At 35.2% G+C, this 27,002-nt stretch overlaps 1 protein-coding gene across 6 annotated transcripts in view; it reads right to left on the bottom strand.

Moving 5' to 3' along the window:
• Positions 1-27,002, bottom strand: part of FOXP2 (forkhead box P2) — a 411,548-nt gene that overhangs the window by 264,443 nt on the left and 120,103 nt on the right. For all 6 annotated transcript variants that reach the window (XM_063396701.1, XM_063396702.1, XM_063396700.1 and 3 more), the window contains exon 3: positions 22,230-22,313. The gene's annotated coding sequence lies outside the window, so the exon portion shown is untranslated. The remainder of the gene's footprint in view (positions 1-22,229; positions 22,314-27,002) is intronic.

Raw genomic sequence — 27,002 nt, 5'->3', positions numbered from 1 at the left:
TTAATGCAACTCTCAGTAGCAAGGAGAAGCTCAAGTAAGCTTAAGTATTCACTGGCTGTTTGATTTGAAGTAGGAACAATCACAGCAAATACAGTTTCTGTGAAAAGCAAACAAGTATTTACAGCTCAACAAAGGAACAACACAAACACAACATCATGCAGTTTCTTGATGTTATTTTCAACTTCATATAACAGAAATAAAACAGGTTGACAAACACGGAAATTCTGAAAGGCAAATTAAACTAACAGAAATTGTATCTCCAGCCTGTGACAAACACGTAGCATCAGGTTCTAGGACAGAAAAACTAGTACTGTCTCAAGATGATACAGGTGATATTTTCCTCTGTGTATCAACAATAAATCAATTCCCAATTTTGCCTTAAGAGGAACATAGATTTTAGCTGCTCGCAGTATTTCAGATGTGCCATAAAATAGAATTCCTGAACACTTGTGCTTACAGATCACATTGCACTTCACAGCTGTTGTGTTTTACCCCAGCAGAGGGTGCATTTAAGTGAGTGTAAAAAACCAATTTTCTTTTAAACACAGCTTAAAGTGCTTAGGGGTCTTTTTGAATGACATGTAATGCATACATATATTATATTTAAATATGTTAAATAATTCATAGCAAGTAATTATTAGATCTACCTGCAATGTTTGTCTCATTTTCTTCTAGTTCCTCATGTGCCACAATGAACAACAGCAAAATGCTACAACTAACTGGATGGAGTAGTGAAGTCTGTGGAGCAGACCTAAATTTCTTAACACTGAGATAAATACGAGGTCAGTAAAACTGTAAAGGAATTGCTATTATGATTACTCTTTAAAAAGCAAATTTTTGTTTCATCTCCTACATTAAAAGAATGCTGAAGTTGCAAAAGCAAAGCATTTAAAAAACAGAACATGCCTGAAGTAAAGCTGTTCATGTGGCATTATTTCAACCTCCTCTGCATGACCTTTCCTCCATTCTTTGTTATTATGTACCACAGTGTTTGTTTCCCCAGGACCTACGTTTCATCACTGCATTGGATAGACTAAGATCTGAAAATTAACTGGTTTTTAAAATACTCTTATTTAGTACTACTTAGAGCAGACACTGTTGTCTCTATCCTGTGCTCCCTTTGTTGCTGAAACTGAAAGGGATATGGCCAAGGCATGCACACTTTAAGAACTGGAGGAACTTTTTAGGGAAGCAGAATGCCATTTCAAAGAAATGTATTTCTGCCACGAATAACTTCGCACCATGTCCCAAAAAATTTCCATTCATTGTAAATTCTTCCCATTTTAGGGTCATACACATCTTCCCTTTCATACACATCTACCATTACAGTACTTAGACCTAAATAAACACAAATCTTCCTTAAAAGTTCATGTATATTCTCTGTTGCATGCAGTCTGCAATGAAGTATCATGATGTTACCTACTTTCATTAACATTTTATTCCTCTGGCCAATGGAAGTCAAAATCCAGAAAAGAAGTATTCCACAATTACCTTCCTACTAATTCTCATTTCTCCTAAGTGAAGGAAAAAACAAAACAAAACAAAACAAAACCAAAACCAAAACAAAACAAAACAAAACAACAACAACAAAAAAAAAAAAAACCAAACAAAACAAAAAAAAAAAAAAACCACAAACAATGAACACACCCTCACATTTTAATGATTAGATGTCAGAATAAAAAAAGACAGCAGTCATTCTCTATAAAACACAAACTAAACTGTATTTGAAGAATGGGGGTTCCTACCAAACTGCACACGAAGCAACTTTCAAAGAGAACTCTCAAGTAACATGTGGCAAGTAGTTCTACATCCACAACAGCAAGTGGACATGGAAGACATGGAATGAATGAACAAAGAAATTATTATGGGTGGAAGCAAAATAACCAAAGTAGGTAGTTCTGTAAGCAATGGAACTTGATGTATAACACCATGGGCATTCTTAATGCTGAAGGTTTTTTCTTCAGCATATGCACTATTTTGCATGTTTTTGTGAAATAGTCCATTTGTTTTCATGGATATTAGTGTCTTTGAGGCCTCTACTTCATCAAATTTGTATAAAATTGTTCAACAGCTTCAAGAATTATTGTGGGGGACTGACAGTATGACTGCATCAGCTTAAAAAACTTCTGTTTCCTTATGAAAGTACTATAAAAATAGCAAATCTAGTCCATGTTAGCCTAGGAAATAGACAATACCACAGCAGGGCACTTTTTGCCAACGCCAAAGCCAGGAAAACACAGGAATACAGGGCTCGTGTCTAACAGCAAGAATTCTCAAGCTGATAGACTGTCATAACACAAAAAAGGGAGAGCAGATAAAATATGCCCACCACTACATCAGATATTAAAAATAAGATTAAACAATTAGAATTATTAAATAGCATACTTAAAGAAAAAGAAATTACCATATTTTAATACATTGTAATTAGCTGTTGTTAGCAACTTTTGGTTAATTCTCCTTGAAAAGCTTAAATAGGTCTTAACACAACGAAGAGCTTGCTTCTTTGATTTTGAACTATAGCCTGGGTTTGGTTCAGCCACAGAACACGATAGACTAAATTAATTGAACTGCAACACTTCAGAAGGCATTTTATTACCAATTATGATAGCACAATACTTCCAAGTATGTGCATGTGGTCATCAGCTTAGGTGTGGTTAACTTCCCTCTTAGTAATTCAGCCACGCTTTGAATACTCCAGTGCACTTATCTCACCTCTTACTTATTCATTGGAAGAAAGAATGCTTTCAAAGAATGGCATAGTTTTGTTACAGGACAACAAATGGAATGGAATGGAATGGAATGGAATGGAATGGAATGGAATGGAATGGAATGGAATGGAATATTTGCATTTCGTTTCTTTCATTTTGTTGTTTAGTATGAAATCAAGATTGGGCCACCACAGCCACGGAGGAGCTGCCACCCTGAAATACCTTACACAGCATTAGTGCTAAAAGTATCCAAAGCATCAGGCTTGCCTGGGTGACCAGCCTTCACTCCTTCGGTTCATCTTGTTCCACATAAAGGCAGTCCCGTGACGTAATATTCAACACATTCCCAAGCATGGAGTGTGGTTTTCTTTCCCTCCCTTAAGTCAATACCTCTGGTAAAAAAGTAGCAGAAGCTGCATCTCCGTATGATATACTTGTTGATAAGAAGACCTCTGAGGAAATCATGCATGCTGGAATAATGTAATATACAAGTAAGTTATGTATCCTAACTTTCTCTTTTATTCTGTTGTACTAGACATGATATTGATATCCACCTTATTTGGTTAATGAATGGGTTTCTCCAGGTAAAAAGTTACAAATACACAAATTTACATAATCGTCTACGGCATCACAAAAGGGATGTACACCTTTGCAAATTTCATTGTAAAGCAACTGAAGACAAATTATGGTTTACACTTTACTAAGGAGAATGGTTTCATATCCAAAATATTGCAGTAGAATTAAATTGTACGAGAAGCAGCACAACATCATTATAAAAGATAGAAAATACAATAATAAAAAGAAATTATGAAACTATGAATTAAATTTCACAGTTGTTACACATATTTAAGCAAGTAAACACAGCTTTCACCAAAGATTTTACAATGGGAAATCAGGAGCAAAAAAGGAGGTGGAAAGAAAAAAAAAACAAAAACTAAAGAAATCTCCAGCATTCAATTTAAACAGTTTCATATTTTTTTAAATACCTCAGTTACAGGTAAAAATTTGGAATGAGAGACCACATTCATCAAAATGTAACCATATTGCATCTCACTGATAAATCTGCCATCAATTAGAAGCTGTAAAATTTCATTAAATATATACTAATCATAGCACTGTCACATGACCTATGCATGCATTTCAGGTATCACAACATAACAACATTGCACTTCCACATTCCTGATACCATCTTGAGGACTTACTATGGAGGTTTTCACAGACAGAAACAAAAGGAAACAGGTAAAAAAAAAAGGAAATTGCTGAAACAGAAACTGAAATAAATATGCAACATCTGCTTGAGGCAGACAGGAATTCAATACATAGGCATATATGTTCAAAAATAAAACAAATAAAATGCTGAACTATGTGACCACACTTCCACTTTGATGTCTTAGTGACTACTCAAAGTAGGCAAGCTTTGCTTTCCTGCTTATGGCCTCCTAAGGAGCTCCTCAATGGTATTACAGCTCACTAATCCATAGTTGCCTTTTATTTGTTTTATCTGTGTTATATTATTACAGATGTTATTAACATGAATAACATGTAATAAAGCCACAGAAGAATAATTTTTGACATCACTGCATGATGTTCTTCAACTGTTACACTTTACTTACTATATATTTATATATATATTTCAAATAAAATGGAAAGGAATGAAAGCAGTCTAGCCATCAATATCACCAATAATGTGACAGAACACAAAGTTCAACACAGGTTTTACCTATGGTCTTCACAGGACTTTATAAGATGGTTTCCTAATTTAATTCACAAATGACAGAAGACATATATTACACACCAATTCACCAGAGCTCTTCTAGCCTAGTGTCTTTCTTCCTTCCATTCTGACACCATTAACAAGTTCCATCCTGTCTTTTGTGGTTCCTGAACCTCTCTTATACTGTGTCTCTGTCCTGAACATCTTTTCTATTAGAGGGCTAATAGCTATTCACCTTTCTCTGCTGTAAACACATAAGATTCTTTTTATACCTCAGAATTATTAATTTCTATGTACATTTTCCTCTCACCTCTACTTTTTCCCCTGTTCCTTGGGATTTGAACCAACACAGAAACATCAAGATATTTGGGAGATTTTATCTACTGGCTCAGCATCACTATATAGCACCATAAAATATAATGATTAACTTTTATTTGTCAATAATTGTGACTTAACCCAATTACCACCACTGGAATCATTATTCTATACATTAATAGCTTCTTACAGAGATGATAAACTTCAGCCCATTTTTCTTACAACACTATTTTACCTACTTATTAATCAAAACCAAACTAACATGTTATCACATCAAATATAGATTACTCTGTCCACTCTAAAAAGCTATCATTAATCTGGCTGATTTACAGTGGCAAAATTACTGAAAAATTTGGATGGCAATAAAATGTAAACTTTTTCCCATCCCTGGAAATGTTCAAGGCCAGGCATGATGGGGCTTGAAGCAACCTGGTCTAGTGGAAGGTGTCCCTGCACATGGAAGAGAGGTTGGAACTGACGGATGAGGTTGAAGGATTTTTAATGTCCCTTCTACTCCAAACAGTTCTATGACTCTGTAATTTTATATCAATTTAATGAAAGCAACCTCAGCTACAATAAGCTATGAAGCATCAAACATCAGACTAGCTGCCTCTGTTCTGCAGACACTTCTACTGGGGCAGAAAGTGAGAGGAGAGAGACTTCCTCCAAACAGGAGGAGAGGTGCATTAACTAAATCTGATCTTTTCCCTTTAAAAACCTAGACTGAGGTTTTGGCACAACGCAGCCACTGTTGCAACAACATTTTCGACATAATTACTGGACTAGTGTGAAACTAGCCAGTCTGAGTGCTGTGACCCATCCAGCCATAGCTCTGATAAACTCAGCTGCAGAACCTGCCTGAGAACCAAAATCAATCTGCAATTATTAACTGTCTCTGTACCCCCTGTCCCACAGACACAGACTCTGCTAATCCCAGATCACTATACAGGGGAGAGGGACTGCTGCTAAATGACACCTGAGTCCCACAAAATAGTTCCAATATTGAGTGTTAAGCACGGAATTGTAAGAAAATCAAGATAACATCTTGCCTTTATAGTGAAAACAGAAAATTTAAAAATAAACAGACAAACTAGATCCTAACAGAACTATCATGTACTCAAGTCCAATAAAAAGTTAATGACTTTTGGAAAAGTATTTTTAGTATTTGACATTAATATTTTAGGGTTTTTTTTTAATATCTATTCGCACACCTACACAACTCTGATTAAAAAAATTGTTTCATTTACAGGAATGTGTCTCCAAGATCTTAATGTTTACAGTATCTGTTCCACTTTATGTCTTTCCAAATAAAAAATATTGACATTTTGATACAGAAATACTTGTTCCAAGACACAAAATGAACATTTAATATTGAATGCTTACAGGAGAGTGACACACACAACTCTCACCTGAAAGGGACACTGTACCTTACAATGGTATTTTCATAAATCAGGTTCTAAAATACTACTAATAAAAACTGATCAAACATTATATACTTAAATAAAAATATCCTGCAACCCTCCCTCACACCCGTTCAAAGAAATGGGGTAGGAACAAAGCATTTGTGCGTAGCCCCAGATTTGGAACCTCAGAAGATTAATGTATCAAATATAAATAACTGAAAATTCCAGGTAGCAATTCTTTTTGATAGAGATCACAAAATCTGTAATCTCAGTATTCCTGTAATTTATCCATCATGTACAATTTCTTTAAATTGCCGGAATTTTTGAGCTTGCTTTGTTTGTTTGTTCCATTTCATTGAATAAAAAGGTTGGGTGAGAAAGAAGGAGGCAAAACAAAATTATATCATGAACGAGAAAACATAATTCCACAAATTACTTCAACATATCTGCATTTCCTAGTGGATGGGTTCCCATACATGAGAATCCCAAATGATCAGTCATGGCAAGAAGATTTTGACAATATAAGAGTCTCTTCTGCTTTCTGTTGCAGAGAGACAAGCCAGGGGTTTCTGTACACAAGAAGCTGAAAGCTGAATCATAGCACCACAGTCCCCTTCTGTGGGTTAAGGTACAGAGTACACCAGTACCTGCAGACACTGCTGCTGATAATACAAGACAGTGTCCTAGGTTACAATGTAAGATGTGACCGAAGTATGTATTCTGTCACCATCTTCAGGAGCTGTTGGAACCAGGTGGGGCAGTGTTTCCCTTTCCCCCTCCCCCTGACCATCTTGTGTTAATGGGCCATCAAGGCCTTGCCCATGACTCACAGGTAACTCCCTCTGGAGCTCTCTCTGTTTAATGGGCAATCAGGACCCACTGCTGGACTCACAGAATGATATCAGCCCATGGTGAGATGCTCTGTCCAGGGGGAGGAGCCAAGCATTCCCACCTGGATATAATCTGGGATTTGAGACAGCACAGCAGGCCTTACCCACTGGATTCCCAGAGGACAAGAGCTACCAGACCTTTCTACAGGATCACTGCTTCAACAAGACCACTTCATCAAGACTATTTCATCTGGACTGCCACCACCACCCTAACTAACAGGGTGTCAGGTTGTATTCTGATTCTGTCAGTGGCCTTTTGTACTATTGCTTTTATTCTATTTTACTTTTTTTCCCTCTCCTATTAAATTGTATTTCTGACTTGGAGTCTCTCACTGGTTTTGCTTTCAAACCAGCACCACAGACAATATTTTTCTCAAGAAGTGCTCCATGGCTACTCAGGTAATCACAATAAATAGAAAAAGGAGGTAACAAACTCAAATAATATCTCAAATAATAACATAATATATGGTAAGAAAAGAAGGAAGGATGCCAAGGTTCCGAGATCCTGCTTAAGGCTTTACAGAATACATCTCCAGGACACACAAATATAATAAACAGTGAGTAAATTCACTTGTACACACACCCATAAAACACACTTACATGCATTTCAGCAGGTAAGCACATGCATTGTCACAGATGGATTTACATTGCAGTAGTTAGGATTGGGCTATACGTACTAGACACTTCATGTTTTCCAAAAAACAGTGAGATTAAAAGTACCTCTAGTAGATATACACAAATCATAACTGTTATCTTAAGTACAGAATGATTTAGAACACACAACATCGCACAGTCATATTTCTGTGATCATAATATCCTGACCACGGCCTTTGGTTTTCTGAGTTTTGGTCTTGTAGGGTTTTTTCAGGTGTTTTAATTTGTGTTTGTTGGGTTTGTTTTTTTTATTTTGGTAGGTTAGGTGGAGGGGGAGGGGAGTGTTTATTTGTGGGTTGTCTTTTGAGGGAGGATGTTGCTTTTTGTTTGATGGTTTGATTTTTGAAAAGAGCATTATGAGGACCCATGTGAAATCTTACTTTTAGATAAGCCCCATCCTGCTATCACACTGCAGTTCCAGTTAAAGTAGAATAAACAAATGCTTTGAACTTTAACAGATTAGTAAAAATAAATCAGTTTTCCCAAAATTTCTGTAGTAAATTTCCTCTTAAATACCAGCATACAAATACTTGTAGAAAAAAGAGTGAGAAACTCAAAACTTAACATTTTCACTATTCCTGTACACCATGTGTTTTTAAGACAATATTTTCCAGTTCTGACAAAGTAAATCTTGGAGGGAAAGTCACAGACTCATGACTATGGAGTTTCCAAAAGCAGTTTCTAACCAAAGAGTAAAACATGGGATGAACAAATTATTCAATTTGGATACAATTTGGGGATCAATGAATCCATAGTCCCTTTCTTCCAAAAAAGCAAAATCTGATCAGACTTAATTGCAAAATTAAATTACTGCAAGTTTCACCTACATCTCTTATTGCAGTGTATATTACTTATGGCTGTCAATTTATGTACATTAATGTTAAGGAGGGAAAAAAAACAAGACTTCTTACTTCATGAGTTTTCAAATTGTACAACTACCCTTTTTTACGAAGATGGCTCTGCTATCTCACTTTTTATGGGAGTTTTTATGTTTCTGAATACAAATTTTGATAGTTTTCCTTTATTTGTCCTGAGCTTTATTTCTAAAGGAACTTTAGGGCTCTCAAGATTCTTTTCTCCTTTAATTGTGAAGGAATGGCGTTCTAAATTATTTTTATAAGAGGTCTTCCTTGTTCTCAACTCCAATTATGCAAATGTAATATTGCAAATCCATTACTTGTTGCTTCAAACAGACACAAAAAATAGACATTAATGTGTCATACTCCAGATTATTTCCTAAATAAATACATGTTATTCCCATAACTCTCTTTTTTAGCTCAAAATGGCATCATACAGAATAAACTTACATTTATATTTGGCAAATGTTTCTGGATACTCCAGAAAAGTTGATCCTCCAAAAGCTCATCTCAATTAATGCATTCCTTATTGATTCTTTTAGTTCATAACAGATCCAAAGGACAAAACACAATATTCATGTCCCTCTGAAAGGTCTAGGAGACCTTTTGAGTTCCAGTATCTAGAGTGGCACAGGACGGATCCAGAACATAAGTGCACCAGCCTTTTCCTCTTGCTTTTTGCCTTCCTGTCACTATGGGATGTCAGGATAAAGAAAGTGATGCTTCATGAACCTTGTCAACATATATGTTTTACTGCAGAAACTTTCAGGAACACAAATTTTCAGTTTGAAGAGGACCTACAACTCTCCTCTAATCCAGCTGCCTGACCAATTCAGGGCTGCTCAAAAGTTGAAATGTTACTAAGGATGGCGTATACACTGACAGGCTTGGGACATGCACCACCATTTTAGGAAGTCTGCTTCAATGTTTGACCAACCTCTCCACAAAGAAATGTTTCCAAATGTCCATTCAGATACCCCAGGTGCACCCTTGAAGGATTCCCACAAGTCCTATCACTGGATCCCAGGGAGAAGTGATCAGCTGCTCCATCTCCCCTTCCCCTCCTCGGGGAGGTGTGCACAGCAATGAGGCCACCCCTCAGCCTTTTCTCAAACTTGATGAACCCAAAGTCCTTGGCCTCTCCCCATGGGACATTTGCAGCCTCCTCCAGCCTCTTCACCAGTTTTGTTGCCCTCCTCTGGTTGCATCCACAGACCATCACATCCTCTTAAACTGAAGACAGTACTCGAGAGTGTTGCTGTACTTTGTTGGTAATGAGCTCTTTACCCTAACCATCTAACGCACCAACAAAATTACGACAGAAATTATTCCAAAATTAAATACTTCTATTATTTTTCCTCCAAAATAGACCTCACACTTCAAGTACATATCACATTAAGCTATTTACTGATAACAGTAAATGTATATAGGCAAATAAATGCAAACAGCAACAAATGAATTTTGTTTAACAAGATTGTCCTGGAAGACATGACATACTGATATGTACAGTTCAAAAAGATGAATTTACCTTAATTGTTAGTGAATTTTTTTATTACTTGATTTGCTAATCTGGTGAAAATGTTGTGCATATAGAGAAAGGAATGAAATCTCAGAAATGCTGCCTTGTATTTCACACGATTTCATCTGACCTTGAACAATGCTGGTGCGAAGAGCCCAGACAAATTAGATTTTACATTTACAAGAATTCCACAGCGTGAACATCTAAGAGTGTAAACGTCTCCTGACAATTTTTCCAGGTTGCTCTCAGAAACAGGTAAGAATTTCCTTGCTAAAACATCAATTGGCTCCCAATGGGAGTTACTTTAGGCAGGCCTGAGGAATAAGAAGCTTCAGAATTATGGCCTTTCCGTCACAGTACAGCAGCTCAAGAAAAAGGACAAGAGCAAGGGATTAAGAAAGCTTAGATATTGTTCACAATTCAAATTAATCTTTGAGTAGATGATGGGTTATAAGTGACAGATGAATAAGGGAGCAGAATTTTCAAGTAAACGTTGCTTCTGTCCCACAGCAGGGAAGATTTGCTTAGCAGAAATGCAACCTCAGTGCCTGACTGATGCAAGGACAAACAACAAGGCATAAATTTAAGCTAAAATGCTTACCTTTGTTAATAAAAGTTAAAGAAGAAATATAGTTTTGGATTTTTACTTTTTAAGCAGAAAGCTGGTAAGTCAAAAGGGCAAATCAAACATGTAAAACTTACAGAAGAAAAAAAGCAGCAAATACCAGTGCTTGGGCACTCGAAGAAGTCTCTTTCAGTCATTTGAAAAGCCCTTCTATCAATGGTAAGAAATCAGACAAGCTTGCTCAAAGATTGGTCATCTATATTGGACAAGAGTAATATCATATATTCAGAAAAGCCTAAACAAACATGAAGCATCCTATATGTAACTATTCTTTATACAATTATTAAAAACTATCAGAATATTTTTCAAAAATTCATAGATACTAAATAAGTCAATTAGGGACAAAATTTATCCTTTTCTCTAGAAGTGTGCATAAATATCCTTGACACAATAAATGAAAAAAAAAAAAATCCCATAAACCCCATAAACATTAAAAAACAACCCAAACCAGTTAAGACTAACCATACCCATTTAAAAATGCAGAAACCAAAAATGTGAATAGTGTAAGCAATAGTGTCTATTGTATTTAGACAGCCTTTTATCATACCATGTGTTGGTGTGTCAAAGCAAAAAATCTGTTTTAATAAGCATAATTAGTTAAAAAAATAAATGAAGCTGGTCAGGACTGACTTAAAGCTAATGGATTACATAGAGTAGATAGCAGTATTTTTAATTTTTTTTTATAGAGATGTTTAAAATATTTTAATAAATGCTTTTATGTTACAGGATTTTGTATTCCTGAGACGTAAATAAAACAATAAATCTGTAAAGCTCAGAGAATAACTACATAAGCCATTTTACAAGGAGGATATACTTTTCCTTCTTTTCTATGGATGTATAAAGCTCTCCTTCAAGCTCTTACTAAATCTATTGATCTGTGAAACACAGTGCACTCCAGGGAGGCAATTCACTTGACATTATATATCAAATGATGAGATGAATAATGATCATACCATTTGGTAATTAAACATCTTACAAACCTTCTAACTGACTGAACGTCAGAAAGGTCAAATGAGATCAAACCTATTTTTTTCTTGTTTTTAATTTTTTTTGTATTTGCAACACAGAGGTTATATCTAACAGCAACTATTATATTACACAGCAAAAGCAAATTATTGAACATGTTTTTAATTCCTATTAGGCATGAGATGTAGAGAGATACATGAGAGAAATAGTTCTTCCATCTCATGGTCCTATTATAATCTTCATTTTTTAATCTCACAGGGAAGTAGCCACTCCCTGTGAGATATATTTGCACCAATATAGTGCAAATAATTATTAGACAGCAAAATTATTAGATTAAGGGAAATGAACAGTACATAGAGCAAATTTAAAATATATTAAAGCACTAAGAAATTGAAAAACCTCCTTGATAACTTCTGTAAAGTTATAGGAAACTGACTTTTTTTAGATACCAAGTAAATCCATTTCAACTGTTTGAATACACTAACAGTGTTTGTCAACTTAAACATTCATTTTGAAATTTTATCTATTATTATATGGTAATAATTTAAATGTCTGAAACTAGAAATAAATCCAAAATATTTAATAAATAAGACACCTAATACAGAAGACAACTGTAATTTAACGAACAATTTTGTATTTTGCCTTTAAATTTTTAAGTTGCAAAAGCAATCAAAAGATCCACACCAAAGATGGTTTTAACTACAGACTAACAAGTGAAAACCACTTGCCTCGATAGCTAATGCCTCTGTCAAACATGGTTTCTAGGAAAGACAGCATCTAATCATGTACAACTACAGCGTGGCCTTGTGGGTTACCATAAATCAAGACCTTCATTGTCAGAAAGAACAAATCCCTCTATCTTCATGCAAGCTATCACCGGCCTTCACAGCCCAAATCACATCCCAAAAATTAAGGAATATCTTAGGATTTTCCTTGAATTACTTTCCTAGAAAATGAAGAAATCTTTACTAACTTAAGAAAACGTTGAACACCTTTCTCAAAAACACATTGGGACAGATCCGGTCCACTCTCACAAATCTGCAATTGCACAAACACACAGTCAATCTGTAAATTAACTAAACACACCCAGTAACAGCCTTTGTGTATGTGACAGTTCTGTCTTACACAGGAGCATGCCAGCCTCAAAAACCAGCCTCAGCCTACTGAGGCCAGGATCCCAGTGTTGCTCCAGGTGCTTCTGCACAGCTAGAGCTAGTCTGGAAGGAGAGGTCTCTGGGCAGAAGTGGAAAGAAAGAGAGAATTTTTACAGGGCATCTAAAGAAGTAATGCAGCAGATGAATTTGGCCACCAAAGGACAGCGTTTTACTGGGAAGTCCCACATCCATGCAGAAGACTGGCTACTACTATGGGACCTGAGAGGGGAGATGATACCTTCGTAATATCAACTGTGCAGCCCACAGTACTTTGTCTTGCTTTGTCTCGAGGCTGGGAACAGAGGTCAAGTTTGCAAAATCAAAAAGAGGGAATTAAATCACATGCTCTATCTTTTGGGATCTTTTAAGTATTGGACAGGGTATTCAAGTTCATAACACAATACCTTAAAAACAGTGTCCTATCAAATACTTTAAATTCATCCAATATACAGCTTTTTCAGGCCTAATAAATCAAATAAATTTAAAATACTTTTAATGAAAAATATTTTTGAATTGCAAAAATACTATAAATGATAATTCTTCTTCAGATCTCCATTTCTAGTAATGTCCAAATGTACAATAGTCAGATAATTTTCCAGAGATGGAGAAATAGCAAATACTCATTTTTCTGAACAGTCCAACATGGAAAAAAAAAAGGGGGGAAATGTCACTTTACTGTAAGGAACTGGATTATTCCATTATACTTTAAGGATAATGTCCAAGGGTGACTTTACGACAAGTAAATAACCGTGGGACCTGTACAATAGAACAAGTTCCCTTAGAAAAACAAGTAAGCAGGTGCTCAGATCAAATTTTAGAGGAATATTACACATCTGAATCAAGCACTGACCTGGGAAAAGATGTTCTGTGGAGGCTCAAGGGCTTCAACATATGCTCACTTAGCAAACAGCTGCAGCAGTTAGACTGCTCCTTCCCTCCCCTTCCTTTCCCTCCTGTCTGCTACCTGCCCAATGCCAGAGCTGCCTGTTGCCACCCGAGCTGGCAAAATGACCATGCAAAATATGAGTAACTTCAATCAGAGCCAAGGAGCACGGTTTAAACTGCTATGGATTTTCTATGGCATCAGCTGAGCATCCTTTCCACATTAATTTAGTTTCCTTTTTGACAGGTTGAAGAAGAGAAGCACGAAAGAATGCAAACACAATATCCGGTGGAGGGTTAATAATGAATTTTGGAGAGAGGGAAAAGATACCTAGAACTGAAGTACTTGTTCATTACATAAGTATGTGCTTTAGTTAAAAGAATTATCAATAATGGTGAGTCTAATACTTCTACAGTAGAATTTACAAATGAGAATGCTTATGTTCCACATTCTTACTACTGCTCAAAAAAGCAAATGTAAAACAATTCTGTCATAAGAGAAAACTTTAAATATTTTTCCGTTCACTCAGTAATTCAGTTCAACATTTCGGCCTTTTTTTTTTAATAGAATAAGTAATAATGCTGTCATTCATTTAGTCCACTTAACCAGCAGAGAGAAAGCAGCCTGAGGCAAGATTTCAGTATAGAAGTTTGTTTTGTTGGGTTTTTTGTTGATTTTTGTTTGTTGTTTGTATGTTTTTAAGAATAAGGAATCTTAGAAGTAAAATTCCTTTTAAGAAGAAGGTGAGGGATGATGATGCAAAGACAAAACCCTAAATTTATCATTTTTTAAAAGCAGCAACAATCAAATTTGAGAAAAAATACATCCAGTGATAGCTAAAAGCCTTTGACTGGATGGACTGCATTGAAATTTTGTGTATGATATAGTTCTAATTCTTTTTAAGTGATGGACAAAGAGAACTGGATTTGCACTACCTCATGAAAATGAATCTTGGAGCAAAGAGAAAAATAAGTAAAATGAATGACAAATGACATGTGAGAAAATTTTTATCATGAAAAGAAGAAAGCTAAATATTCGCCATCTTGGTGGTAACATGCAGATAATAAATATTAGTTTCAAATTAGCTGCAAGACATTTAAGACATGAGGTCACATGTCTCTGTCATAGCACACCATCCATCCAGTCTAATTTTAAGTGTTTCGTAAATAGCTTCACGCAAATAACACAGAATGGTATTAGGCTGCAAATTCAATTACATGTGGAAACTATACATTTGTCCACATATGTCTATATCTATGTATCTCAACAGATCTAAAACGAAATTTAATTTCTCTCTCAAGCGTAAAAACATTGAGTTAAAATTATAGTCATTTCCCATTAATGCTATTGAATATAAAACAATACTTAAACAAAGTATAAAGATTCTAGAATTAAATGTCTGCATTTTACATACTGAGGTGCCATGTCCCACACATGGCACCTCAGTTATTCTTGAGAATTCACATATATTGTCTAAACTATACCAAACAGTTTTAACTTTGCAGCCTCAGATTACATGCCTGGTAGATTGTTTGTTGGTTTTTTTGCAAAATCTTCACTGGATCTGTCATAATTCAATGAATTTTTAAATAGGTACTCAAATCTATATGTTTATGTTAGGATGTAGGACCAGAACCACAACATGAACCAAAACATAACCTGTTTTGTTTCCCTAGACAAGTCAAGCTCAGGGAAAAAAAAAGTTTAATCAAAAAATAAATTGTGAACATCTGAATTTATAAAAAAAACCCCAAAAATTGATGCAGTTAAGCATAGTTTTGCCCACCAAAGCACCAGTAAAAACCTGTCTTCTATAGGCTGTGACTGACAATTACCACTAAATAGCTGTTTTGCAGAGTTCATGCAAAATTCTGAGGCCTGGTTCCTGAGGGACAATGATCTCTGTCCGGTTCCGAGATGACAGCAGCCACATTAATAAATAAATAAATAAAATTACCTCTTTCTTTCCTAGATCCCATAATGCATTTTCCAGAGAAGAGATCACTCCCCAAGACAGTTAACAAGCACCACTTACAAACACAAAACTCATTTCAAATCAGCTTTTTAGGGAGGCTAACTCTCAAAGCAATCAAATAAACATCTATTCCATTTTCAAGATCCCATTTATTTTCAGGAATTACACGTGATGCTATTTCTTCCATACGTAGTTACTTGTACTGAATTGCTTTACTTATTGCCTACATTCATTTATTTTTTTAATCAGGATTTAAAATAGCTAGTTCCTTATATTTATCATAGAATGATTTCTGGATAAGGTAATTTTAAAAGTATGTCAAAAATACAGATTTTTTTTTTACTGTGTTGCTGAAGAACACAAGAAATAGTCATATGAAAATCAGTCTTTCAGAATGACTTCACATTGTGTCAAATAAGAGACCATGCTGAGGAAAACAGCACACAGAAGTTGTTCTGAGCAGTATGGGAAACCACACTTGATTTTCTTAAGTTATAGAGAAGTAAAGTAAACTACTGTTGAGGCTTCCTTTTCTCTTGATAAAACCAGATTTATTCTGTATAAATCAATCTATGTTGGAGTGTTCACGGACCTCAGCATTTTTTCCCGAAGATTGTGCTAACAGCATAACGGCTTTACAATTTAAGTATAAAAACCTGTGAGAGAGAAAAGGCTACCTGACATGGAAATGAGCAGGGATTCTTTTTCTTGGCCCTCCTACCACAGGAAAAAAACTGAAAGCAATTCTATGTATATAATAAAAGCAACTAAATTAATTTTCTCTGTTCCTTCTGAATGACAAGACTTTCCATGAACTTCAGATATGGAAAAGGAAAGGATTAAAACAGGGACTTTGGCAGAGTTGTGTCTTCTTCCATTCTGTCCTGAAGAAAGACAAAGCTGTTGATGACCCTTTTATCCTACTGAATGAACAGAAAGAGTACCACAGGGTAGATGTTCAAATATCAAGTCTGGAACTGTTTTGAGAGCATTAAGAGTTTGGCCACATAAAGTCATCAGCATGGCAACAAGAGAGAAAGATCTGGAGCCAGTGCTCTGCCTCATAAGCACAACAGAGTAACTTCCACTCTTAAAAATACAAACAGGATGGGAAAAAAGAAGAGCATCATTCGCATTTCTTAGGTGTATTCACAGTCTTATTGAAAATATGAGTTTGATCCATCCCTGTCACTGCACACATCAGCACACCTAGCTGTGTGTAACTGTAAATTCTGGCTAACTGTAACTGTAAATTCTGGCTAACATTTAACCTGGAAATCCATCCTTACTATGTTTTTCCAGTCTGCCAACTCACTCCTGCAGGTCATTTTCAAATAGCTCATTCATAATTTATTTCTTACCCAATATTCATGAAATCTCACTAGCATCCCATCCAAAAGTACAAGTAGAACAATCTTTTACAGTCAATTTCTTGACTTTAAAACATGAAATAAAATTGATATATAACATCCCTTTCCTCTCCACTCCAAAAAAAGAGTAGATTTGTTTAAACATAAAGAAAATCAAAAAGATTAGTGTTGGACATTTAAATGGCTGTGTTTTCAAGCGGTAAACTGAGGCTGCATCTGCCAACTTTGCTGATATTTTTCCTTCATTAACTCTGAGTTTGACATAATTTACTATACCGAACTAAAATACAGGTGTGTCTTGCTTTCTTGAAGAAGTGGCCCAACTAGTAAGGAGTCCACTGGTGTGACTAAAAAGACCAATACTCATTGTTATCCAGATTAAAAAAAATCTGAGTCAGATGTCACCTATTTTGTCTTTAGTCACATATTATTATGTATTGTCTTATTTCTGATAATAGCACAGACATACTACAATGCTTGTCTACAGAAATTCTCTATAAAATAAAAAATGTTGTGAAGAATATTTGGGACTTGTTGACCATTATTCTGAGCAGTTTTTCACAATAACTTTAGCATCTCATATGGTTTTTTTGTATTGTATTGATGCAGTTTCAGAAGTGTTAGGGCCGTTTTTAGCAACTTTATCTGTAACATTAAAAATGATGTCACTTAATGATTATTAAACCCTATAAAAGTAACAACCTCTTTTGCACTTCACAGAATTATTTTCTCAAATACTAAACTCACTCTTAGTTAACTTCTATTATTTTTTAAATTAAATTTTAAGAGAGTGGTTATCTATCACCAGTCTCTTGAAGAATCAAAAGCAATAAGAAAATAAAATCAGTATATCCATTATTTTTATATTACAAAAAAAAATCCCATCTGCTTGAGAGAAGTAACAATATAAACACCAATGGAAATTATACTTTCAAAAATTATAATTTTGGTAAAAGCCATTAACAGTGTAACAGCTAGCCAGTAGACACTTTTCCTGGTATATTGTACATAAAAGGTATTCCCATCTGTTTCAATGCTCTGGCTTTTTCGTGGGCTTAAACCTGTCAAATTATTCCATTTGATTTCAGAGAATTCTCATATGGCAATCTATTTTATTTACTTTATCTTCAATAAAATGGTTGAGCGAGCATTAGCGACTGAGAGACACAAGTTTCAATCAGGGCTCTGGCAAAGGCGTCAATCTGCATTAGAGCCACGAGGCTGAGAGCTGCAGCCAGAAAGCTGCACTGAGACAGGGCCACACTGAGTGAGCGAGCAGGACCTAATAAAGCAGCAGGGAAAGAGAGAAAATTCCCCCCAGACACTACCATGCACCACTTATATAATGTGTGTGCCTGGTTCAACACACCAGTAGCTCCTTAATAAAGCTGACAGCTAAAAAGGAGATTCAGACTCCAACTTCATTTTACATGACAACTACAGTAATGGTCTTCTGTTCTCAACCAGGCCACGTTTAGAAACCTGAGCTCAGTTCAGTTAAAAATTAAGAGTTTTCATCTCTCTCATTCATGTCACATAGGAAAAAGAATCATAAAATTACTAAGATGCACACCATTTTCTCCTCATTTCATAGAGCTGAAAAAACCCATCAGGTTCCAACTAGCTTTTCCTTAAAAACTTTGGTGCTAGAAACCACAACACAATCAGTGTATTTAAGCAATAACTCATTTTTACAGACAGTATCATTAAGGACTAATTCCAACAAATGTGGAGCATCAATCCTAGATGCCACAAAAATACCTCCCGAAGTACAAACTTTGTAATAACTGATGCAAGTTCATATTTTATATGGGCTGTAAAAGGCAGATTGTTGCAACAGTGCTCTTCCCAGCAAATCAGACCATTAAGACTGTACTTATTGTTTAGCTGAATTGAAAAGCTGGCCAGTTTAAATCCACAGTTTGACGTTATGTATAATCATAGCAAAAATCTACTGCCTCATATTTCCAGGTCACAAATTCAATTCTATCAATGTACACTACTTTTTGACAAAATTTGATTTCAGATTCCCCCCAAATCACCAATTTATAGCTATTCAAAATCACCCTGGAAAGATCACTCTAAATTCTACAATAAATAGGGTCTCTGTTCTAATACAATTCCATTAAAGTATAAAGTACTGTTTATGTTTCAGATTCTTCCTGTAAGAAACCATATTAAAGACAAAGCTCATCAAATGCCATCTAATTACTTCTAGTAAACCAGATACCATATTTTTCTTCCAGCATTGTATTTCATTCACTTATGGAAGTATTAAAACTCCTTTCATTCACTTACTGAAGTGTTAAAACTCCCTTGCCTTGTGACCAGACATGTGAAAGGGTTAGACTTCTTTGTGGACAAAGTTAATGCCAATCCATTATGCAGTTCATGGAAAACATCATATCTTTCACATGTTGGTCACCAACAATGACCATGTGAGAAATTCTTGAGAGAATTTCAGTTCAGATGCAAGAAACCTGTACGAGATATCCTTCTGTAGAAATCTAACAGTATAGTCATGTTTGCCCTCTACAAAATAAACTTATACAGATAGACTGAATATTTAATAGTACACAAAATGTATGCATATACATCTACATGAGTTGTGATGTTTCAAGTTTTTGTTTCCTGTAGTACCAGAAAGAAACAGCAATGAGCACAATATCTCCTCTTCTCCAAACTGACAACACAGAACACCTGGAGCAATTTAATAATCATTAATACCAGAATTTATTTAGCTTTTTTTTCAAAGTTTGAGTAACTCAGAAAACAAAGATGTAAATGTATCACTAACAGTCTCAAAATATTCTATTTAAGTCATCAGTCAGAAAATAGAACACTTTTTCTCTGCTTTCACATTCCTCTAAGCTCTGTCTCAGTTTTTCTAAAACTTATCCCTAAAGTTAAGTGTTATTGAGAGGACAAAAATCAAACAGATTTTTTCTCTCTGCTGATTAAAAATGCATATATAACTGCAATTTTATTTTTATGCATATCTATCACTACATTTATGACTGAAATTCAGTTTTCAATCAGTGCAAACACACCATATCCTACCATAAAAAAACCCCTATTATTTCTAAATACCATACTGAAAAACTAGCATTCAGAATTTACTGTTTCCTCATTGACTGCAAAAACACTATTCCACTTCCACACTGCAAGAAACAGAGACCAATGCTAAAAAGGCCAAAATATTTTGGCTTCCTTTACAGGAAGCATTTTTATAGAATGTATTTAACTTAAAGTTATGGAAGAAAATAATGGAGGAATCAGAATAGCAGTTACTTTCTTTCATATGCTTTAAGTTTCAGACATACTGGAATTTAATAAAATTATACTGCCAAAAGAGTATAGATGCACAAGTCAGTTACACTGCATTTTGGACATTATGTGTCAGAGCACAGCAAACTTCCACAAAAAATATCCTTTAAAAACTAAAACACTCTTGTTGACTCAACAGATTTCAATTACTACAGTTTCTACCAAACCCCAGTTTCTATCAGTTTTCCAAAATACTGACACTATCAAAAGCTATCTAACGTAACTACATAAAACTTACACCATTCAGACTTGTACAAATATGTGACAGAAATATTTCCATTGCTACACAGAAAGCAAAGAATCTAGTATTTCTTACTGTTTTTCTACTGAAGAACGAAAGAAAAAGCTACTGTTTTGCAAATATATTACTACATACTAATGTACAGTCATATAAAGGTTTGCATATGATACCAGTGATATCTACAGTTTCCCTGAATAGTGCTGTACATCCTTTGACTTACAACACTGCTACACCTAACCTTTCTTCTTTTCCTGGCTTCACCATATTCATGCTGCAGCCTTTTAGCCAGTGCCTTAACTCCTTAGAAAAAGGTGACGTTAAATCAGAATAAAGGAATTTTCCTTTCTTATTACACAGTGAAGACAGTCAAAGTGAAACACATACCAGAACAGCCTTCTTTCATACAACTTTGAACTAGGTTAAAAAGAGCTGTGCTTCCTCACAGAAGGTAAAACTTTAAGAAACTTGTCATAAACATAGTTTCAGAATTAATTACTGTCATCATCGTTAACTCCTATGGAAGAACTTTTTTTTCTTTTCTTCCAGAGGAATCAATACATTAAGATGGATATACCAATATGATGGAGTATATAGGTATATCAGAATATCTTGTAATACCTTAGCAGTTACTACACATGGCATATTATTTGTATTTACATATTTGTTTCTACTTCCTGGTGTATGTACAAGCAATTTGGCCTGGTTCCTATTATGGCAAATGTGTTGTACCCTGTTGAAACCTGTATCTTAAAAATTTAGAATCAGGTCCAATTGACCATATTTTGCAATAAACTACTACCTAAAAAATTTGAAAAGTTCTGAAATATTCTCAAAAAAAAATTTAGCTCTCTAGGAAATGTAGAATATGAACAACTGCAACACTCAACATAAAGATTAATTTTTTGTTGCAATAGCAATTATGGAAAATCCAAAATAAATGTGACTGCCTTGCTAAGCTCTCATCTTACACTACTTCCTTCAGGATCTCTCTCCTTTTCCAGATGTGTCTAAGTTAAAAAGTCCTGATAGCCACTTGTACATGACTCACTGAAGAGGCCCCAGTGCCCTCCCCCTGGCAGTGGTGCCCCAGGCAGGCTCAGCCTGCTAACACACAGAGCAGTGGAAACAAGGTGTGAGCTCATGGTCCTTGACATCATGGAATTCCTGGTTACCAGAGGAATAAAGAGCAGCCCAGCTTCAAGAAACTAGGAATATCCAAACTCAGAGATTCTTCCCTATTTATTATTGTGTAGTTGCCTTTTAAAATTATATTTTTAACAAGAAATAAAGTCTAAAACTATTTTCAAAACAATTTAGCTTAATTATCATACTCATAATACAGCTGATGTAATGAAACTGTTCAGTGTTAACTCCAGAGTTCCAGAGACCTTGGTGACAGAACCATGGTTTCACTTATTTTCATGACAGAAGGCTGAAAAAGCATGTAGGGAAATCCTAAATGAATCAGATATTCTCTGCTATCTACACAAGCAGTCGTACATCTCAGTGAATCAGGGAAAGCAGAGATTTGGATTGGTAAGCAAGAACAGAAATTCCAGAACAAAAGAAAGTTGCAAAAAACAAAAAAAAAAATCCTCTTTGATTTGCGATGATTGACTTGTACTCACCTGCTTCTTCTAAGCTTCAAGAAGACCTTTCAGCTTCAACCTTGAATTGAAGTGATGTCCAAGATCAATTCTAGTACCACCATCCTAACAAAACAGAGAGAAATGTTTACAGGTATTTAGCATCATTTAACAAAACCAACACAGAATCTGGCCTTATCACTCCCTCTAATTTGTTCTCTTAACAAGTACTAAGCTTAAGTGTAGTCCACAAAGAAATATATTTGTTCACCAAGTTTCTTTCTTGCATCAGAGTGACAGCTAAGGCATCACTCAAATTCTAGTCTTGCATTTTGATTCTATTTTTATTATTATAGTAGCCAAGGGCAAACAAAAGGAAGGCTTCCCTGAAGTAGTTTGTTTCAGACAGAACTGCACACAATATCACTACCAGTAAGTTCACAGGGTCATCTGAAGAACGGGACAGAAGCTGGGAGACAACATGCCAATAAAATTTAAATCTATATGTATGCTAGGAAGGACAAAAGGACGAGCAAAAAGAAAAAAAAATACCAAAACAAATTTGAAGCTGAGACTAGAAGACTGCAATGAAGACAGAAGGTTGGACAAGGCAGAAGAAATAAAGAACATGCAGGTCTGTAGAACATTTAAATTACACCGATGCCTGAGTACATGTCGTTTTCCTGAAATCAACTGGCAGAGATAATCCTCCACCCAGGTAGGATAATCCTACATCTATGTAGCACAGTCACATACGCTCCAAAACAGAGGAGTTGCATAAAAATTGTCTAATGGAGGTGGTCAAATAAATGTCTGGGAATTTTCTGGAACAACGTTAGCTTGCAAAAACATTGTGGCAGAGACATGGAAATATTTCCAGGCACTGTTTAATTTACCAATACAGACACAGACTTAATGCCTGAAACTCTGCTATCTCTGAAGTAGATCCTACCAGCCTCTCGATGGTGCCTCTTGGCAATTCTCTCTTGCTGACAAGGTCAGACAGAAGCAGGCTGAAGAGTAAAATAAATGTAGAATTTTATAAAGAAAAGACTTCTTTCCCACAGTTTAGGAAAAAAAATCTGTGTTCCAACTGGCATTATTAATACACACTTTGTTACAAGATGTTTGGACATTTAAAAGAGCTGCAGTTCTAACTTCTTCCTTTGTTTGTAGAGTGTAACAAAACCTGCTGGGAAGGTCGAAGTTCCTAGAAAACTGAAAGCTACCTGGCAGCCTCTGTAGTAGAGCAAGTGAAGAAGGGAGAGCAAAGAATGACAGGCTGGAGGAATAAACACTACATGAAACCCCTGCACAGTAGGACAGCACTGGGAAATGAGAAGGCTATCTTATGAGCTTAATACAAAGCAAAAAAGAGAAGAAAATGTTAAAAACAGGTAAGGTTCCTAAGGCAAATATGAGGAGGTGAAGGTGGGTGGCAATTCTTAAAAGTTTCCAGAAAGTAAAATATGTGTCATCGAAACTTTGCTTGATGGTCATGTGGTCACCCTGGATCCACAATGTAAATGTCCAACCAACTGAGCAAAAAGCATTCATCTCACTGACCTATTTCCCATTAAAAGGTTACAGTTTTGCCTCCAAATAGCTATACCTCTAAGTCTTTGAAATTTCTTTATGCCTGAGTTCTAGACAGAAATACATGTTACAGTTATTTCTTCAACTCTACATCTTGTTGACAGATAATATGTAAGCCTCAAATGTGAATATTCTGTATTTCTCTTTTGTCCTACACTCCATTACACCAATACTTTCAAATCATCAGTTTTCTTAGTTTGGAGTATATTAAACATCACATATTGCTTCACCTCAGAAATAAAACCAGGAAAATCACAGTTATTATATATGAAGTCTTATATCAAAACATGACCCATTTTGTTGAGATACAGACTTTTCAGAAGAAATTTTTCCTTATAGTATTTTCGGTAATTAGTCTTAATATGAAAACAATCACAATCATTAATTTCAATTATTATAATTTTATCTTTGATCTGTTTCTGGATTTCTATACTTGTTCAGAAATCAAAAAGGAATATTTAAAGTGGTGAGGATAGCACAAAGTAGGTGTGACAGATGTCACAGACAGACAGCAGGTCTTACCAATTCTCTTTTTAACAGTGCAAATTTTCACCTTTAGAATCTTATTTATTGACTTCTGTTTCATTTATGCTACATTTCAGTGTGGTTTACCTAACAAAGGCAGCTGACTCCTAAAAAATAATATTACTTCTGTAATAAATATTAATTAATTTTGATTTTTGTTAGCATCCTAAAACCTGGATCTGAATCATTCCAGTTTTTCCAGTTTAACACCCACATTTCTCTACCTTCCACCTGAGCGAGCAGATTCCATCCCTTGGGGCCCAGCAGGTAGAGCTTTAATTGTTTACCAATCCCCCACTGACAGAGCTTACAGAGATATGTCTCCATTCTTCAACATCTAACAATTCCATCTGAATTCCATCTGAACCTTAAAAATTTACAAATTCACAGACCTTGTTAACCAAAGCTTTAAAAGCATCCTGACAGAATTTTAATTGTCATAGTTGTGTCAGAAATCTCTAGAATATTTAATTCAAAATGAAAGTCAAATTAATTATTGGATGAAGACTTAGAATCTTGACTCAAATAAATAAAATGCCCATGTGCTGCAAGCTATTTCTTTAACTCGTTCATTTACTTGCTGCAATTATCTCTTAGCTTATTCCACACTTAGATCACAAATCATTAGGATAAGTTTACCTATTATATGTTTGTACACTGCCTCTAAGACAACATTTTGATTTGAGACTGTGTGCTCTTATTCTTTATCCTGCCTCATTGGTGGTCTTTGGTATCTTTTTTAATGTAAATAACCCCACTAAAGTGCACTGCAGCACTTAAGCAGTTCCCGTGTTTGACAGATCAAGGTGCCATGATGTGTCACTGTTTCAGGTAAGACCTGCTTGTTCAGATTTCTTCTACAGCAAAAATAGTTCAAACTGAATTACTGCTTGAAGTGGGTATTTGTATAAAATATTCTAATGAAACACTACTCACCAAAGCATGCAACCTGGCTGAGGGCTCTCTATAGTTATTATTAGGTATGCTTGTTTTGAATCAGATAGATTGAGCCTAATTCACCACTGGTTTCACTAAAGAGACTGTCTGGTATTTTAAAGGCATAAACATTCACTGGTATCTGTAGCTTCCAACTCTCTATCATATAAGACTCATACAATTAAAAAACCCTTCGTAATTCACAATAGGACTTCTGAGCAAGTCTTAAATTGCACTATGTCAATGGGATGTCCTGAATTTTATTTGAAAATACGTCACTTACATACAATCTACAATCTTCTTCAATCTTCTAAAAGTATGAAAAAGTGTAAATTTGCCTAACAGCCAGATTATGTATTTTAATTATATTTAAACTACATCAACACATTAATTTACACTACAAAAAATACCATTTTTGAAGAATATTATATAAATTGCAGAACTGCAAATAGTAAAGAGACACCCCCTTTCTTCCTGATTCCAAGAACTCACATTTCTGTGATAGAAAGATACTCAGAAGCTCATAACCAGACAAGCACTGCTGAATGGCATTATAATTAACAAGAACATGCAAAATTAATTAGTAGTTATGTTTATAATTAGTCCAAAGTTAAATGAACCAATGAAAGACCTTCATACTACCACAATCTCATTAGCTAATTTTTACATACTACTTGAAGGCTGGATTACATTATCCATTGGTCCAAATAGAAGTTCTGTGGTGGTGGGAGAAGTATATTTTTTTTCATGTGGCACAGAGAAAATAATGAATTCCTATATGATTCTTGAGCTGTCAAACTTCCCCAACTACATATTTTCCAATTTTTTCAATGCTATGTACTTATAAAGGTTCACATTATATTCTATACCACAAAAAATTATTCTTGGATTTTTACAACATAGAATTTCCTATGCAAAACACCCATTCTCCATTAAACCATAAAACATGTAACTATGCAAAGAAGTAAGCCAAGGACAATAATAAAATTTATAAAAAATTATTTAAAATTTAATATTAAATGCCCTGGAAATTCCCTGGTGACAGAAAAATGTCCACATGGACTAAACACATCATCTATTTCCAGTATGTTCCATCCACTGTGCAACTGATGCACAGGTTACACATAACTCCTCTTAGGGAAGAGGTGCTGGGGAGGGATGCTGTTCCAGTTAGGTCTTACTGGTCCTAAGGATTAACAGGACACTGATTACCTGCACCTACCTAAGCACACTGCAGAAAATGGAGACGGTACCGATGAATGGGAAGCCTGGAGTGATGGAAAAATCATCTCTCAGCCTTTTCTTCCAAAATATCTGTGCAACATTGTCTGAATAGTTGGATATACAGACTAAACCATCCCTGAGGCCGGTCTAACGTGCTTGACTTGCCCCTACATGATAGCTAACCTGTGTTGACACTAATAACTATGCATGATACCAATATCATATTTATAAAGATTTCTATCCACTGTAAACAGATACCATACCTTACTTTATCCTCAGGTGTCTTTCTTCTGAAGTCATATAATTTGAATCTTCCTATTATAATAAACTGCAACAGTCTACTCGAAATGGGGGAGAAGATATAAACAATGAAAGCAATTAACTATTCCTTATTAGTTTGTTCTACAATACCACTAACACAACGACACTGCAGTCTTGCAAATTACTTTCAGAATTATTATGTTTCTCCCTTTTTCTCCCGTGATGTGACTAGAAGGGATTCAGAAATACTATCAGATAAGAAAGTAAAACAAC

This window comes from Prinia subflava, chromosome 4, assembly GCF_021018805.1.
Source record: "Prinia subflava isolate CZ2003 ecotype Zambia chromosome 4, Cam_Psub_1.2, whole genome shotgun sequence".
NCBI lineage: Eukaryota > Metazoa > Chordata > Aves > Passeriformes > Cisticolidae > Prinia > Prinia subflava.
Note: the sequence above shows the minus strand (reverse complement) of the source record. Positions and strands in the feature narration are given on the sequence as shown.